This window comes from Microtus pennsylvanicus, chromosome 21 (genome assembly GCF_037038515.1).
Source record: "Microtus pennsylvanicus isolate mMicPen1 chromosome 21, mMicPen1.hap1, whole genome shotgun sequence".
NCBI lineage: Eukaryota > Metazoa > Chordata > Mammalia > Rodentia > Cricetidae > Microtus > Microtus pennsylvanicus.
The window spans coordinates 5542400-5560471 of record NC_134599.1 but is presented as its reverse complement, the minus strand read 5'-3'; the positions used below and the strand labels follow the sequence as shown (position 1 = coordinate 5560471).

The following is an 18072-nucleotide window of genomic DNA, read 5'->3' as shown; positions in this document are numbered from 1 at the left end:
CATTTTATTCTTTCTCTTTGACCTACAATTTGAGTCGCTAGGTCACTTTTCTAGGCCATCACCTGCCTTGGTGGGAGTGATCATGGTCCCTTCCACCTGTCCTCATCCCTGGCTCCAGACTCTGGGAGGAGCCTGTGCCTGCTGCCACTGTGTCAGGCAAAACATTGACTTTGGAACCCTTTACACTCTCTACAAATACGCTGTTTAAAATTATGTTTTGCCATTTGTAAATGAATCAGTATTTTTACAGCCCCTTGGTTTTAGTTTCTAATATAATGAATAGAGATACTTATGACCATATAAACAACAGCTCCTTGGCATCCGCAGTCAGTTTTTAGAACTATAGATATTAATTTCTCACTAATATATATTTAAAATAAAACAAAAAGGGAAAGGAGTGCTATACATTTTTAGGTATTATAAATGTCTTTAATACATGGGTAAAGAGAAAATGTTAGATTTATGTATCTGCTTTTTCATTCAGCCTATTCGATATGTGGTCTTGGATGAAATACATATATTACTAGTAATATAAAACATATAACATGTTATTAATATATGCCATTGTATATTATATGTGCTCTCAATGTAATACACACTAGCACACACACACACACTATATATATATATATATATATATATATATATATATATATATGTATGTATAATAGCCTCAGAGAGGCAGAATAGAGAAACTATCAGCATCTGAGAATGACTCTTAGTGACTGCAAGGATCCTTGGACCTCACATCAGGACCAGTGCGCTACCCTGATTCTGTCCCTTTTCTCCCTTGATGATTCTTGTCGACCCTCTTCTCCTTGTGAGAATCCAAGCCCCGCAGTTGGGACCACACGGTAAGACATGGGCCATCTCTTGTATCTACTTCACTGAAGTCCCTGCTTCCCTTGGCTAATCACATCCCAACACTATGAAGAACAAGGACCATGGCTTGGATCTGGGTCCCCTCTGACAAGGACCCTGTGTGCATAACTGCTACTCGTTGCTCCATCGTTCTCCCTGCAAGTGTTTACATTTTAATGTAAAGACAAAAGTGTGACAAAGATGACACAGAACACAACCCTCAACGTGCTCTAGATGGGAATGGAAGATGCTGAACACTGATGAGCAGGCTTAGGTGGGGCACTTCAGGGTAGCATCTCCTCCAAAGTGAAGGCCCATGGTAGGTAAGACCAGCTCTGTTCAGAAAGCCTTCCTTCCAGACCCAGATGCTCAAAGGTTGCTCTGAAAAGTATGTTTCAGACTCCAAGAAGCCCAGTGGCAAAAGAACGCCTAGGTTTTGTCTGATGTTTTTTGCTATTTAGGTCCATGGGTGACTTTCTCAGGGATGTTATAGGATGCTGGAGATATCAGAACATCCTGGCACAGTGATTCATGGTCCTCTCTGATAACGAGACAGGTGTCATTTGGGGGTGTGTGTGTGACAAAATATGGATAGTCCCAAGAGAACCAAGGGGGGTTAGAATCAGCAATGCCTGGACAGCACACTTGCCCCAACACTTGCTTTATTTATTTGGTGTACCGCATATGTGCATGCATGTAATATTTACATGCATGGTGTGTACATGTACATGTGTGCACATGAAGACCCGAGAATACCCTCAATTGTCATTGTTCAAGGGCTATGAACTTTTTTTTTTGAGACAGGCTCTCTCAGTGACCTGGGGTTCCATTAGGTCAGGTTGGATGGCAGATAACCTCAGGGATCTGCCCATGTCTCCCTTTCTCCTGCACTAAAATTATAAACAGGAACTAGTACATCTGGCTTTTTTTTTTAATGTGGAATTTGGGAACTGAACGAACCTTACCAACTGAGCTATTTTCCAAGCTTATTATTTTCATCTACTTAAACAGTAATCACATTTACTTGTGTGTGTACACATGTTAATGTATGCCACAGTGCTTGTGTGAAGGTCAGAGAATAACTTCAGGAACTGCTTATCCACCACACACGTCTAGTCCCAGGGATCGAACTCAGGTCATTAGGTTAGGCTTTGCTGTGCCTTCACCCACTGAGCATCTTGCCAGCCCATCCCCATCATCTCCTTTTGGATGGAGGAGACCCAGGCTCTGAGAGGTGAAGCTTCAGCCCAGAGCCCAGGCCAGTCCCATGACCGCTTAGGTGCAGCTCTCCTGTGCAGAAAAGCTTTCACATACAGAAGTCACAACCACTGTCAGTCCAAACAGTAAACGGACGGAGGTTCTCCAGAGAATGATACATTTATAGGGACTTGGTGTGGGAAGTCCTTCTGTATATGTGTTGCTTTTTATTGGTTAATGAATAAAGAAGCTGCCTTGGCCTGTGATAGGGCAGGGTAGAGCTAGGTGGGGAAAACTAAACTGAATGCTGGGAGAAAGAAGGCAGAGTCAGGGAGATGCCGTGTAGCCTCAGCCAGAGACAGACATGAGGAACCAGCCGCATGGCGATACACAGATGAATGGAGATGGGTTAGTTTAGGATGTAAGAGCTAGCCAATAAGAAACTAGAGCTAACAGGCCAAGCAATGATTTAAATAATATAGTTTCTCTGTGATTATTTTCGGGAGTCTGTGTGGCTGGGAAATGAACAAGCTGCCTCCTATTCCAGGGACCAGTAAATGTTTACAAGAAGACACAGGCTATATTAAATTATATGCATGTGCAAAGACCAGGGAAAAAATTTAAAGGCTAAGTGCAGAGGGCACCATAAGTAATTTTGTAGCTGTATCCTAATAATAAGGGTTACTACCAAGGGTGGCAGCAATCCAAGCTGAGCCAGGCAGTTGCTGGGCAGATGCCTGCAGAAGCATGCTCTGGGCAAGGCTGTGGGAGTCTTTGTGCCAGGCTGTGGCTCTGGCTGGGCCTATTGTGGTCACTCCTGGAATCACAAACGTGTGACACTGATCTCCTTCAGATGTGTTCTTAGAGGGAGACTGGATGCCTATCTGGGACCAGAGAAGTCACTGTAACCTTGATTTCCCTGAGGCATTTGTTTACAGAATTCGGTGGGCAGTGGCCACAGCAGAGCTGGCTGCTTAGTGCAGCCAGGCATCTCCAAGGCACAAAGCAACAGGGCTGTGCTGTGGGCGAACTTGGAACTAAGATCAAGGAAGGTCAAGTGGCCACCAGGCCTCCGAATGTGGACTTTCCAGATAGTCCCTGACTGAGTGGGAAACTCCATGGTAGTGCTCCCTCACTGCACTGAGGAGGGTGCTCCATCTCTAGCCTTTTTGGGAATTCCTAGTTTGGAATCGGCCATATGGTCATAGTTTTAGTTGCTGGGACAACTCCCCAGGAACTGTTAAAGAAATCCTTCCTTCCTCCCTTCCTCTTTCATTTAGCATGTGTGTGTGTGTGTGTGTGTGTGTGTTTGTGTGTGTGTGTGTGTGTGAAAGAGAGAGAGAGAGAGAGAGAGAGAGAGAGAGAGAGAGAGAGAGAGAGAGAGTCTCATGTAGCCCAGGATAGCATCTATGTACACAAAGATGATCTTGGATTGATTCTTTTGCCTCCACCTCCCCAGTGTTGGGATGACAACCATGAACCGCCACATGTAGTTTTATGCAGTGATAGGAATTGCACCCAGGATTGTGTAGGCTGGGCAATCATTCTATCAGCTGAGGCATTCCCCAGCTCCAAGAAGTGATTCTTAATCTACTGAGTCCTTGGACCCTTGGAACTGTAAGGAGTCGCACATGAACCCCAGCACACACATTCCTTGCTCATTCTGCTTCTGAAATAACATCAGGGTATTTCCAACCCTAAAGTTTGGTTTCTAGAATTCATGTGCCAAGGAGTCACCAAACATGCCCATGGGTCCTTTCCTACCAGATATGTGACTCCCACTGTGCCAGTTGCTAGCGGGAGCTGTGCCCACTCTGCAAGCCTGAGTAACAAAACCTGAAACCTCAGTAGATCTTGTTTGTTAATCTTTGCATAGCTGTGACAACATCCCTGATGGGAGCAGAGTCAGAAAGGAGAGGCTATTTCTGGCTCAGTTTCAGGGGATATTAGCCTATCATGGCAGGAAGGTACCATGCCTGGGGCACTGTCCATGGTAGTGGAGCTAATGGTATGACTTGTTCATATTTTTGATCAATTATGAAGCAGAACACTTGGGCTGGGGTACAGACCTGAAGGCCACCCTCAAGTTGATCATGTCAACCAGCCAGGCTCTGTATCCTAAAGATTCCCAAATCTTCCCAAACAATGCCCCCAGCTACAGACCTACTGTTCAAACCATAGGAGCTATTTGAACACTAACAGCCCCTTTACAGGAGAGTAGGGCAGGAGTTGACAGAAAGCCAGAGTGATAGCTGTCTGGGAACTGCCACCAGAAGCTCCTAGAGCATGCCTTTAAAGCCACAAATTACACTTTTGCTGTGGGAAGCAGCACATACACTAAAACTGGAATTATGCAGAGAAGATTAGCATGGCCTCTGCGCAAGGACAACAAGCAAATTCATGAAGCATTACATATTTTTCCTAGAAAACTATGCCCACATTCCCCCAAAATGGTTTATGGATGTTTGTCTTTGTTTAGGGTTTTGGTTACAAGTTATTATGACTAATAGTCAAGAAAAAAGCTAAACAAAGGAGATTAGATTCAGAGATTTTGCTTTGGAAAAAAAAGGGGAAGTGCTGTGGGACAATGATCTTGTACCCTATAAAGTTTATAAAGTATTGGTTTAATAAAACACTAATTGGCTAGTAGCTAGGCAGGAAGTAGAGGTGGGGTAACCAGAACAGGAGAATTCTGGGAAGTGGAAAGCTCTGTCTGCAGTCATCATCCAGACATAGAGGAAGTAAGATGTGACTGCTTTGCTGATAAAAGGTACCAAGCCATGTGGCTAACACAGACAAGAATTATGGGCTAATACAAGTTATAAGAGTTAATAGGAAGCCTGAGCTAATAGGCCAACCAGTTTGTAATGAACGTAGACCTCTGTGTATTTCTTTGGGTCTGAACAGCTATGGGACCTGGCAGGACAGAAACATCTGTCAACACACCTTGTGCTGCTTCTGCACTTTCTGTCATTCAGTTGTGTGTCTCTATTCAGAACCAGTGATGGTGGCTCCTCCCCACTGCAGACCACAGAAGCCTCTAGCTGTGTGGCTTCCCAAATTATCCCTGCCTATGGAGTTGTTTTTAAATTTTATGCTAGTGTGTTACATGCATATGTGTTTGTGTACCACATGAGTGCAGAGCCAGTGGAGGCCAGAGGATAATAGCAAAGTCCCCTGGAACTGGAGTTATGGACAGTTGTGAGCTGTCACGTGGGTGCTGGGAACCAAATTTGGGTCCTCTGTTGAGCCATCTCTCCAGTTCCCTGAACTATCTCCTGAGGGCTCTATTTTGAACCTCTTCTGGAAAGGTAGCTTTGGGTCTCCTCATCATCCAGGGTCTGGGCTCAGAGCAGGTGAGATGGTGGTAGAGGGTCCCAGGTGGGCTTTGAGCTACCGTCCCTACTGAGGCATGCCCTAGTTTCCAAATGTGCAGGAATCTGGGAAAACTAGAACACACTTGTACGTGGGGACATGGGATCTAGACCACAGTACTTAAAGCCTTTCTTGGTTTAAGGGCCATGCTCAAAAGGCAGGAGAAAGCTAGGGCTGGCACCATGGAGTTTGTGCTTAATGTCCACTTGCCTAGCTCCCCTGCGGTGTTCTCTCCCTGGGCAATGGCTGGTGGCCAGGCTGGGTATTCCCTTCCAGGAGGCTGACCACAGCCAGCTGCCACGGGACTCTGAGCAGGGCTCTCCTGGGGCTCTGTTGACTTGACACATCATCTGACACAGCCTGCCAAGCCCTTGGGCTCTGAGGTGCCAGCGTGATGGCTAGGGAGGCTGGGAAGGTGTCCAGGCAACGTCTGCTCAGAGCCATTCTGAGCACTCAGCTGTTCTCCTTCTTCCCAGAAAGAAAGGGATTGTGAGTACTGACCCCTGGCCTTAGTGATGCATGGGTGCCAGTCTCCCTGGAGAGGCAGGGAAGGAAGGACCATGCCTATGGGAGGGAATGGAGGATCTTCTGGTGGGGACATAGGTACTGCCTTTTCAAGGTGGCCCAGATCTCAACCTTAGCACTTTTTGCTGCCTCTCAATGCAGTAGCAATGTGGGAGTTTGAAGTCATAAAAGATGACAGCAGCCCACTGGATCTTTTCCTAGGGTTTTCAAAGGAGAGAGGTAACATCTGAACTGGCAGAAACCCAGACAGGGACCCTCCTTTCCAGGGATGCCTGGGTTCCTGATGCTTCCGGCTCTGGATGTGCAGTAAGCACCACTGTTAGGTCATGTCTCACAGGGAGGGAGTGCTTGGCCCTTGATGTGCAGGCCTCCACAGTGGCAAAGCCCCCTGCCCTCTTCCATACCCACCTCACCCATTGCATTGATGACCCAGTTCTCCTTTCTGCACATATTTTTATACCTGGCTCATACCTTGCCTAACCTTGCCTCCCGATGGAGCCTGGCCCTGATAAGGTCACTGAGCACTGCTCTCAAAAGGGAAGCAGTCACGCAAAAGCTGTGGGACTGGGGTGGGTCTCTTTGTACTTGGGGTTCCCATATCACTTTTCTCTTTGAATTTCTAGAACCAGAGTACTGTGCTTAGAGAAATCAGACTCTCTAATGATTTTGATCCACTCCTCCATTCCTGCCTCTACCATTGCTCTGGGCAACTTTCCAAAAGTTTCCTCTGCTTTCGATGGTGTTGCTTGCTCTTCCTTCTAGTGACATTGCACATTCCAACATCAGAAAATCAGTGTGCTGTGGCGCTACTATTTCTGAGCGGGGAGATCTTCTATTTATGTATCTTGTTTCCTCCACTGAGCACGAATGGCGCGAGTCTTGCTTGCCACCATACCTCCCGCCTGGCACACTCTTTGCACACTGCTCCCACTCATGAAACACTGCAGATCTTATAGGGGACACCCTTGTTTCACAGGGCTACCAAGAGGCGTAGCTCACGAGAGAACAAGTGGATATACTTTATTTTGTCAGAATTTAAGACACAAACCCAAAGGAAACTGAAAAAGGCAAACGGCATGGAGAAGGCACTTGCAATTACATGTGTGTTAAAGGCTTGTGTCCACCATACAGAAAGAACTCTCAGGGCCGGAGAGACGGCTCCATGGGTAAGAGAGCCCGCCGCACAACCATGAACTCCTACCTAGAGGCTGCAGTGGTTGAGAAGAATAGGCCAGCTGCAGGCTCCTCAGAGCCTGGGCTCCCAGTCTGTTTTGTGAGGTCTCTGAGTAGACAGTCTGTAACTCAGGGTTCCCCATTACCCAGTGTGCCTGTCAGAGTGGCTCCCATGGCTGAGGACAAGTCAGTAAGAGATGGCTGGTTCATGCAACAGCCCACAACATCCTCCTGACTGGGGTGGCTTGGCGCGTGGGTGCTATAGCAGGGGTAGTGGGGTGTGGGAGGAGCCTGCTGCTGGGAGGCCTAGCTGTCAGGAGAAGCCAGCTAGCCAGTGGGACTCTGTCATAGCAACCCAAACCATCTGACACAGAAAATAGGCTAATTTGTTGTAAAAACAAAAAATAAGTTTTAAATTTCGAATTGAGCAAAAGGCAGCTCAGCAGTTGAGCAGACACTGCTCTTGCGGAAAACCCAAGTTCTGTCCCCAGAGCCCACCGCAGGTGGCTCACCCTTGCCTGTAACTCCAGCTCCAGGGACCCGACACTTGTGGCCTCTCGTTTTGTTGGGTTTATGTTTTAAATTCTGATAAACAGTTTAGCCGTTTGTTCTTTCATGAGTCATGCTTCTTGTAACCTTGTTAAACAAAGGTGTCCCATAGATCAGACTCATGTACATACACATATGCACAAAATTAAACATGAAATACACCGAAAACATTCACCCAATGTATAATTTGCCATTTTAAACTACACACACACATGCATATACACATGTAATTTAAAAGCAAAATATATCTAACGCATTCATACGGTGTACAACTTATCATCTCAGAGTGTGCAGGGCAGTGGTATGTCACTCACACTGTGTGGCCGTCCATCCCCTAAGTCCTTCACCTTCCCAAGCGCAAGTCCTACACGCCTTTGGTTTTCTCATGACTGGCTTACTTTGCTTAGTGTATCAGGTTTTCTCTTGCTCTCTCGCCATGTGTCGAAATCCCCACTCTGCTTCAGGTTGATTAACACACAGCTACTCAGAGAGCTTCTTCAAACTCCCCTCTGACCCTGCCCGCCCAGTCGCACAGGGCCCCAACCCCTTATTTCCATGGCCTCATGCCAAAGGCCCGGCACAAAGCTCCTGGACGCTTTGCTGGGGTGACCCCGTCCGTCTTGGCCAGAAGTTGTCATTGCCGGTGCGATTGCTGGTCCTGTCCTCCAGGGGTCTGAGTGTGTGTAGGTGCCCAGCCATGGTCAGAGAACTTGGTATAGTTAGCAGGCCCAGGGCAATGTCAGATTTTCTTGTCCTTCCACAGCCAAGTTTCCGAGGTGCTGTTTGAGAAGCCCTGCCAAGGGTAATGTGACATTTACATGACACCAGGTGGGGCTGCGATGGTGACATAACAGGCAGAGGGGGGTGTGTCTCTGGGCACGGAGCCCACAACTCGGCACAGTCTGGTGATTCCGTGTTGTGTAAATTAAAGCACGAGTCACCTGTTCCTCCATGTCACGGCTGAAACCGGCACCCTCTGATAGGACGGCACCATGTCTGCCACCTCCTAGCTCTTTCCTCAGCAGGGCGCATTTGATGGGGTATTTTGAGCTTCCTTGCTGGACGCCACCAGGAGCTTGAGCGCGCTGGCGGTAGGCAGAGTCCTTTGTCCTCAAGGACTTCAGCAACCAGTTCACTCTCTCTCACTGGCTAAGGCTGCTTACGTACAGTCAGGACTTTTGTCTGACTGTCAGCGACACAGACTAGAACACCTGACCTCTGCGCTGGGGCACCTCCACCAGAAGGCAAGTAAAGTAGCTTCACCGCCCAAAGTGGTTCTAGGCAGAAGCTACTGTTGCTGGCTTGGTCCTTGGATGAGGAAGCGGCCATCTCTGCATATCTTAGAACTAGGCCCTCTTGGGGGTTTTCACTCCCTGGAGACGGGTGGAAACCCTGAGGACTGCTTACGGAGGATGACTGACATCCTCTGAGCGACTGGCACAGGCAAGGCAGGAGGCAGGTCCCACTATGTCTATATGTCACCAGCTCTTCATGGCTCAATACCCACAGGGCCTGGGTTTCCTATTTGAGTTGTCCAGCATGTCCACAATGGCCCTGGGGTCCTACAAACGCCTTCTCTTCCACCCTGTCACAGCTGCCTAGACCTTGCAGCCTCTGTCCTGGTTCAACTAGTTTCTTTTCCTTATTCCCTTGAACGTGCGGACTGTGACGGATTGGAAGCAGCTGTCGCTGACTGCGCATTAGGGGATTGTCACTCCTGGGCTGAGCTCATGATCACGGTACAGTGCCTGCAGGCACAGCTCCCATGGTCCTCTGCACTGTTGAGAAGGGTGCAGGCTCCCCAGCCAGGCCCAGGAACAGCAGCACCATGACGTGGGTCTGCTGAAGTGTATGTTCTGGGTGCCTGGAGCAGGGGAGAGGACGGGCTTTGGGGAAGCAAGATCAGGCCTTCTCTGCAGGCCCAGGCCCACCTCGAACACCTCCAGTCTTTGACTCAGGACCCCTTTCTCTGGCCTGTAATCTAGAGTGGTATCCTCCCTGCTGGGTGTGTTCAGCTTTGGCAGTCGTTAATGAACCAATGGGATTGGCAGGAGCAGCGGGCACCCAAAGTACAGTTAGGTATCTGGAGCACAATGCCCCATAGTTCCTATGCTTAGGATAACGGAATGGAGCCAAGGAGGCGGCCAAGGATGCACCATGTTAGGATATTAGGACATGGTACCAGGAAGTGGATGAGCCTGCCACATCACAGTCTGTAGACAGAGAAAGGTATTCAGACAAAAGTGAACACGAGGTGAGAGAAGAAGGCCGGTATCTCGTCCATCATGAGCCAGAGAGAGGGGCTGGTGCTGGGGGAGTCTGGTCTTTAAGAAGGATTAGGACTGAGCTAAACTGGGGGGGAACAGGGGTAGAAAAGGCAGAGGTGGTGGAGGGCAGTGGCTTGAGGCACAGTCCCTGTCCCAAACCACAGAAGCCAGAATCCTCCACAGGAGACATCTAGGTCAGCCATGACTTTCCTCAGACAAGATGAATGAAATCGTCCTACAGGACGCTCGCAGTGCAGTTCTGAGAAACGAGGTTTCCATCCCTCAGCCTCAGTAGCAAACAAATCTTTGACTAAGTCACTGCAACTGGCGCCTTCTCCCCCTGCACAGAGAGTGTGGGGTGACTCTCAGCAGCTCCCTCTCCAGTCTTCAGGACTGTAAGTTTAGGACTGGCAAGTAAGTGAAACAGAAAGGCCATGCCCAGGCTGGCATGGGCCTGCAGAGTCCCAGGGTGTCTTTACACAGGTGTCCCTGGTGACTCAGGCAGCAGGGACACAAGCTTTAGTCTGGGCCAGCATTTTAGTACCTGCCCATAGGTCCAGACTCAGCAGCTGGGTGGACATCCTAGAATTGGGCATTTTTGTTTGCTTTAGTTTTTCAAGGCACGGTTTCTGTGTGTTTTCCTGACTGTCTTGCAAGTTGCGCTATAGACCAGACTGGCCTTGAACTCACAGAAATCCACCTACCTCTGCCTCCCAGGTGCTGGGATTTAAGGTGTGTGCCACCACACCTGTCTAATAAATATTCAGGTGATGTCAAGATAGGCCTGAGATTCACACTGAGGGCCACCTGCTCCAAGAGGTCATCTGAGTTCCTGGTAAAGACTAGATGCGTCCTGGGCTGTGAGAGCCACCTCTTGTGCAATATCCGGGTCACAGGTACCTTCCGCTCTCACACTCCTTAACCTTACCCAGGGAGAGTCTGGGATCCATGGGGAGCCCGTGGGATTGCTTGAGGACCCAAGAAGTCACAGAACATGTCCTGAGGCCAGGACGTACATCATGATGATAACCTTCATGTGCCACTGGGGTTACACAGGAACAGAGAAAGGCCATGGCCAGCCCTTCCACATGGGCTGTGGCTCAGGGCAGCACATCGTAACAAGCCCATGGCCCTGGCCGGAGTCCCTGGGCCTGAAGGGTGACTCCGAACATAAATGCTGACATTCCCCAGATTCTCCCTCTCCTGTGCTGCTTTGTTTCAACAGCTCTGGGATCTGACACAGCTGTACCGTCTGTGCTCCTGACACTCCCATACTGCACAGCACCGTGTGGAACGCGCATTTGCATAGCTCCAGCAGACAGTGCCCCAACATGACTCTGTAAGAAGCCACAAGTAACGAGTAGGTTCTCAGAAAAGGCCACAGTGTTAGCTCAACCGCACTCCCATACTCTTTGTTCTGTGTATTTGTTCATGGGTAGGGGCACATGTACGCATGCGTGGAGGCCAGAGGTCTTGGGTATCTTCCTCCACCGTTCTCCGCTTTAGTTTTTAAGACAAGGTCTCTCTCTGAACTGATCCATCAAGACTGGCCAGACAGAAAAGCCTTAGGAACCTACAGGCCCCATCTTCTTGCCCTGGCACATGCCATTCTGCCTGGTTTCTTAAAGTGGGTGCTGGGGTTCAAAATCAGGTTCTCATGCTTTAAAAACTGAGCCATTTTCCCAGCCCCCATTTTACATTCTTCATATCCTTGGTTTTAGTTCTTTAAAAGACAAAAGGACCCTTCCATGTCAACAAGAAATGGGAACCAAAAGGCATTTACTGACTTTTCTCCTTGACATGAAAAGCAGACTAGGCCACTCAGCAAAACGTTTTCATCAGTATGGACAGGAGGTGAGCTGGGGGGCAGGTCCACACTGAGGCCAAGAACCTAATCCATAAAACAAGTGCCCTCCTGCAGACATGCCAGGTGGCTCCCGTCTGTTCCTCTTATCTTTCATGGATGCTCATCTTCTCTCCCCATCTGCCAGAAAGCCCGTGAGGGCCCCGCCACAGCCACACTCAGCTAAGGCAAATGTGACTTTGAAGCTTAATACTCATTCAATAATTAATTCCTAGGGATGAAGCATTTGTCCATGGGCCTGAGAACCCCAAGTTTAAGCAATCTGGAGAAAGCCTCATGTCAAATGATTAGATAATAGGGCCTTATCATGACAACACCAGGGTAAAGTCCTGGGGCACACAGCCCCCAAAGGTAGCAAAGTTATGCTTCAGAGAGTGGGGTGAACCAAGGAGGGGGAGGTAAAGTCCACAGGATCACACACTCTGAGTGTGAGTGCCGGGAGTTCTTTCATGCCAGGAAGAGATACGCCTGCTTCCTTCTGAGAGACACCAAAGAAACAAAGGGCTGTATGCTTGAAAACGTCTACAGAATAAAGTCAAGTGAGCATCCACCCTTCCAATGGCAGTCCTGTCAGGCCGGGGGAACCCTCACACAGACTGTCTCTGCACCTCTCTAGGGGCCATCCCTGCTTTTTAGCCACGTTCCCTACCATGCACTCTAGCTGCTGCCTCCCTTCCCGCCTCGGTCTGCCCGTGGCTGGATGGTCTCATCTGTTTCCTGCACTGTCTGCATTCTGTGGTTCACTCACCCATGAGTGTCAAGCCATGGAGGAAAGAGAAGCGGACCCCTGCCACGTGCACAGTGCAGTGGAGAGGCCGAAGCTGCTCTGAGTGATAAAATCTGCTCTCAGGACTCCTCTGGCCGCTTCTCAACGTGTTGGTAACCTATTCTACCAATGGGCAAATGAATGAGTGGCTGCCCCTGCGCCCCTCTGGGGCCCTCTGTCCAGAGCATGACAGTTTTTCTTCTCCTTGCTGTGGCTGAAGGATCGACAACTGCTCGTCCTTCTTGGTTGTTTAATAATTAAATGAACTCCAAGGACTTCCTTTCTTTCCCACTGGACTTAAACTTTCCTGGGGTTGGGGAACTGGTTTGGTAGTAAAGCACTTGCCGTGAGGCCCAGAGTGTGAGGATCAGAGCCCACATAAATGCCAACAGGTGTACGAACCTACCTGTAAATCCAGCCTTGGAAGGCCAGGATAGGGGATTCCCAGAGCAAGCTGGCCAGCAAAACTAGCTATATTCGTGAGCTCTAAGTTTTTGAATGAGGTGGAAAAGCCAACAGTGGAGGACTCCAGAAGCCAACCTCAGGTCTTCCATGCATTTGCATATATGTGCACATGCGTTCTCATATGTGCCTTCACACACAAAGCATGCATATACATATATACCCAGCAACACACATCCTGTGGGACAATGGTTTGTACTCTGTCACTTGTATTTTAAATAAATGCCGATTAGCCAGTAGCCAGGCAGGAAGTATAGGCGGGGCAACCAGGCAGGAAGTAGAGGCAGGGCAACGAGAATTCTGGGAAGAGGGAAGTTTCAGTCTGCAGTCATTACCCAGATACAGAGGAAGCCAGACTCAGAGCAAGCAAGATGTGACTGCCTCACCAAAAAAGGTACCAAGCCATGTGGCTAACACAGACAATAATTATGGGTCAATATAAGTTATAAGGGTTAATAAGATGCCTGAGCTACTAGTCCAATCAGTTTATAATTAATGTAGCTTTCTGTGTGTTTCTTTGGTACTGAACAACTGTGGGGCCTGGTGGGACAGAAGCCTCTGTCAACACACACATACACATGAAAGAGGCAAAAGAAAAGTACCTGTTTCATCAGAGTATAATAACATAGCAAAGTCTACAAGTCACGACGGAACAAGTGAACAGATATGTACAGAACAGATGTGTGCTAAGACAAACAGCCAGGACACTAATGTAACCTGTGCTTTGCTTCCATTGTCCTTTCTAGGCAAGGAATCGTGTATTCTTTAACACCAGAGCTCTCTCTTTTTAAAAAAAGAATTATTTATTTATTTATTATGTATACAGTGTTCAGCCTGTATGTCTGCCTTCAGGCCAGAAGAGGGCACCAGATCTCATTACAGATGGTTGTGAGCCACCATGTGGTTGCTAGGAATTGAACTCAGGACCTCTGGAAGAGCAGCCAGTGCTCCCAACTGCTGAGCCATCTTTCCGGCCCCATCAGTGCTTTCTTGCTCAGAAGCTGCAAGCTCCTCAGAACGTTTATCATGTGAATTTACCACCACACATTTATTGTTTCTATTGCTGATGGGTGTCGGCGTAGCTTATTCTTTGGGCTACTAGAGATGATGCTGGAACATTCTCTGTATGCCTGTGCCAGAATTTCTGCTTGTTTTGTGATGTATTTAGTCAACACAAAAGATATTACAGTGAGAGAAAGAGGGGGGAGAAGGCTAGCTGAGCATTGTGGGAGATCTATGATGTGTGAGGCCCACACCGCTAACATCATGCACCACCTCTTCCACCTGTGAGGTAGGTGGTTAGGAAACTCTGTGCACCAGGATGCTCAGGAAAGTGCAGGGTGAGGGAGGCTGGTAAGTAGATTTTAAATCCAAGAGAGTCAGCTTCAAAGCAAAGCGAATAGAAGCAAGAGTCCAGTACAGATGCTCACATGAAGGTCCGGGGAGAAACTGTCCCCTCAGACTGTCACTCCATAGCTCTGCTCTTGCAGCCTCAGCCACAGAACGAAGAGCCCCGGTCCGAGTGAGGTTTCCCTGTGTGCCAGATACTATCTCCTGTAACTGACACCCCAGAATCGTCAGCCAAACTGCACACACCCGAGGTGACCGGCAGACCGAGGAGAACTTGGCAACATTCTGATAAAAAAAGTCAATGAAATCAGGCTAAGCTTTTCCCTAGACAGAATGGAGGTGCTGCTGCCTGGAAATCATCCGGAGAATTTAAGTGATTAAGCTCTGCTTAGGAAATCTGTCTGCTATCAGAGTTGGCTGGGCAGGAATACCTGGTGTTTTTTGCTTGCCAGTAAGAGATAAGCCTGTTTCCCTTTGAGGAACACCAAAGAAACACAGGGTTGTAAGCTTGTTTCTGTCGTGCATATGCATGTATGTGAGTGAACACACACACACACACACACACAATATCTATGAGAACTAGAGGTCGATCCTGCTGGGAAAATTGTCTGGAGAGCACTAACAGCTAAGATAGGATTGTCCCTGTGGTGTAAACACACATCCACATGTACACACAAACACCTGTCCAGCGACAGACAGAGTGGAAGGGCTACCTACCTGCCTTCTCCCTCAGTCCAGGCCTGAAGCTGAGCTCAGCACATTTGTGCAGGAAGATGCAATGTGAGGGCCTACATGCAAGGTGGCCTGGGGACACCTGTTCTACCACTGGGGTGGGGGTGTCTGTCTGGGAGGGACTGTGGGAGGTTGTGATGATCCCATGCTCATTCTTTCTGGCTGCTTGAGTATTAGGAGGCCTTTTGGGCCAGCTCCTGCCTGATTTTTTTCTTTTCCTTTCCTTCCTTCCTTCCTTCCTTCCTTCCTTCCTTCCTTCCTTCCTTCCTTCCTTCCTTCCTTTCTTTCTGGCTAAGGGATATGGGTGTGGCTCTGCTCCTGTGCACAAGGGTACTCTGCACTGTGTTTGTCAAGGGTAGGTGAGGGAGAACGGGACTTTCTCAGAGTGAAAGAGATGTGATAATTGAGCAGAGATATTTGTACAAGGATTCAGAAAGAAACTATTCTGCCTGTCTGGGTTCTGCCCACAGCAAGCCTCCTAGAGAAACATCTTGGGTTTGAATGAATGTGCTCAGGTTCTGGGGTCCTAATCATGGATGTGGGCTGGGCTTCTCTGGGGTAGCTGCATTATAAAGTCTCAGGAGCAGAGCTGGCTTCTGAGTGCCCCTTTTCTAGTACCACATCGATGGATGTTGTTCCTGAGTACCATGGGAAAGCCTTCACCTGTCCAGCCCCCAAGGTTGGTGTTGAGGGTGGAATTTCAAGCCGAGAGCCTGCTAGAAGGGGAGGTGATGAAGGGAGTGGGTGGCAAACCTGTAAAGGTGCACACACAGGAGGGGGGGAAGGGAAGATGCCTCCTTCCTCTGAGCAGAAGGCCAGGCACTAACACACAGTCACAGGACTCATTTCAGCAGATATCACCCTACCCTCGGGGAAAGCCAGGGACTTGCCCTAGGCCACACAGCTGCTTTCTAAGCTTCCTTTGACCCTGGAGTCTGGCTCAGCATCTTCCAGCCTCCTCCCTGACCTTCGCTCTCAAATGGGAAGGTGTGAAGGAAGCAGATTTCAAGCGAGGCTGCAGAGAACCTGCTTAGTACCAGGTCTCTGCTTCAGTCTCACTCTAGCGTTAACCAGTCAGGTTCCCCAGAAGAACAGACGGTGAAAGGGTCCAAGCTCTCTCTCCACCAGGGGCAGCAGCAACTCAACCCGGAGGTAGAGTCCCAAGAGACCCAGCATCCTGCTGTGGGCATGGAAAGGCGAACACCTGGACCTGCTCTGCTTCCAGAGGATGCATGCTTGATAAACAAATTATTCGGCTTTTTTATAGATGCCAAACTGAGATCTTCTTTCTTCTCTTCTTAGAGGAGAGACTTGGCCCACCGGGGCTGCCTTTGGGATGGGCACAGGTGCAGTGATGGTGGCCCTAGTCAGAGCTCCACGCTGAATGTCCTTGGTAACTGCTTCCCCTTCTCACCCTTGGCCCTGAGGAACCACTTGGAAGTTAGCTGTCTTGACAAGGAGTAAACAGAACTGGGTTCTGTAATATATGTTCTTAAGATGTCTAAGCACAGGAAAGGAATTCTCTTTCTTTGGGTCCAGTTCCACACCAGCCTCAAAGGACCCTGAGGCACCTACAGCCTGAGGCTGCCCGGATAGGAACATTATTGGCAGTGTGGAGTCTCTCAGAGGGATCTGAATTATTATCACAGCCTGAGGTCAGTCACACAGACAGGGTCTATGCTGGCGTCATGTGACTAAATCCAGCACTCCACCTCAGGAGGGCCTGGTGGGTGACTCTGGCCACCTGTGGCCTATGCCCTTACTCTTATCTTTGTGGGCATTCCATAAGCAATCCAGTTCTCTGTGTCGAAGCAAGGCCATCTGATACCACCACCTAAATTTAGTGTCATGGAAGGAGCCACCATGACCTGGAGCGTCTCCCTGCGGCATCAGACAGGACATAGAAAGACTGGATCAAGAATCAAGTTAAACAAGGCAAGCTGGGGGTGGGGGTGGAACTATGGCTGGTCAGTGCTCAGAGCAGCTCTGCTATGGGAATGCCAAGACCCTAAGGTGGGCATGGTGGCCATGGTGGCTGGTGCAAGCATAGTCAGAAGCTGGTTTTGTGGTCAAGACCAGGAAGGCTGACAGTGACCGGCTGGGTGCTCACTGGAAGCCCCTCTGAGGCCCCAGAAGACAGGTGGGAGAGGGCAGGAAGGAGGCCAGAGACTTGTCTGAGGCCATTTGGGGCCACTTGGTTGAGCAGGACACACACTGAGGGCTGTCTGGCTCTAAACCTCAAACTGCTTTCCCCGTTAGTTCTCCAGAGAGCCAATTGCTGGTAAAGACAGATAATGAACAACTTTTAATTCTTCCTGGCCTCAGAGAGCCCTAATTAATAAATTCAGAGATTTCCCGCCCTTGGCAAGACCTGTCCGGTGAGACACTTATTGGCCTCTGAAAGCTGAGATGCTCTTGTCACAGAAAGCAGCAGAAGAAATTGTATGCCCAGCATCTCCTGAGGAGTGCTGATGTGGTCCCACAGCAAAGGAAAGCATTGGTTACGCAGTCAGCTGGGCAAGGCAGGGCTTGGCCAGCGGGTCTTCACGGAACCTGCTATCACCTTTATTTAGAAGCAGCTTCCTGCACAGAGTTGGCCCTGCTGGGGCCCAGCTAGTGAGAAGACATCACCCACGCTAAGCACGTTTTCCCCTTTCAAAGTCCATGCCCCAGACGATACTGGCCATGATTGGAGTCTAATGAGACAGACATCATGCCTGGTGAATTACACAGAACTCGAGCACACAAATGTCACCTCTGGCCTCCATACACACACACGTGGATATGCAACTGTATACACATGAACACTCCCCCCACCACCACCATACGCATGCCAGGCAAGTACAGAGGACAAGTACCTAGCAGTGCAGGTATCTTGTAAGTTCTGCCTAAGCAGACCCTAATCTCCTTGGCTCCAAGCTCTTCAGTGACTCTGTGACACCCGGACCTGC

The 18072-nt window shown here is 49.1% G+C and overlaps 1 protein-coding gene and 1 non-coding gene across 18 annotated transcripts in view; one reads left to right on the top strand and one right to left on the bottom strand.

Moving 5' to 3' along the window:
- Prkag2 (protein kinase AMP-activated non-catalytic subunit gamma 2) overlaps nt 1-18072 on the bottom strand; it is a 264022-nt gene that overhangs the window by 99203 nt on the left and 146747 nt on the right. The window lies entirely within an intron of this gene.
- Nucleotides 4372-4478, top strand: LOC142839613 (U6 spliceosomal RNA). The gene has a single exon (XR_012908787.1). It is a non-coding gene; the product is annotated as a U6 spliceosomal RNA (small nuclear RNA).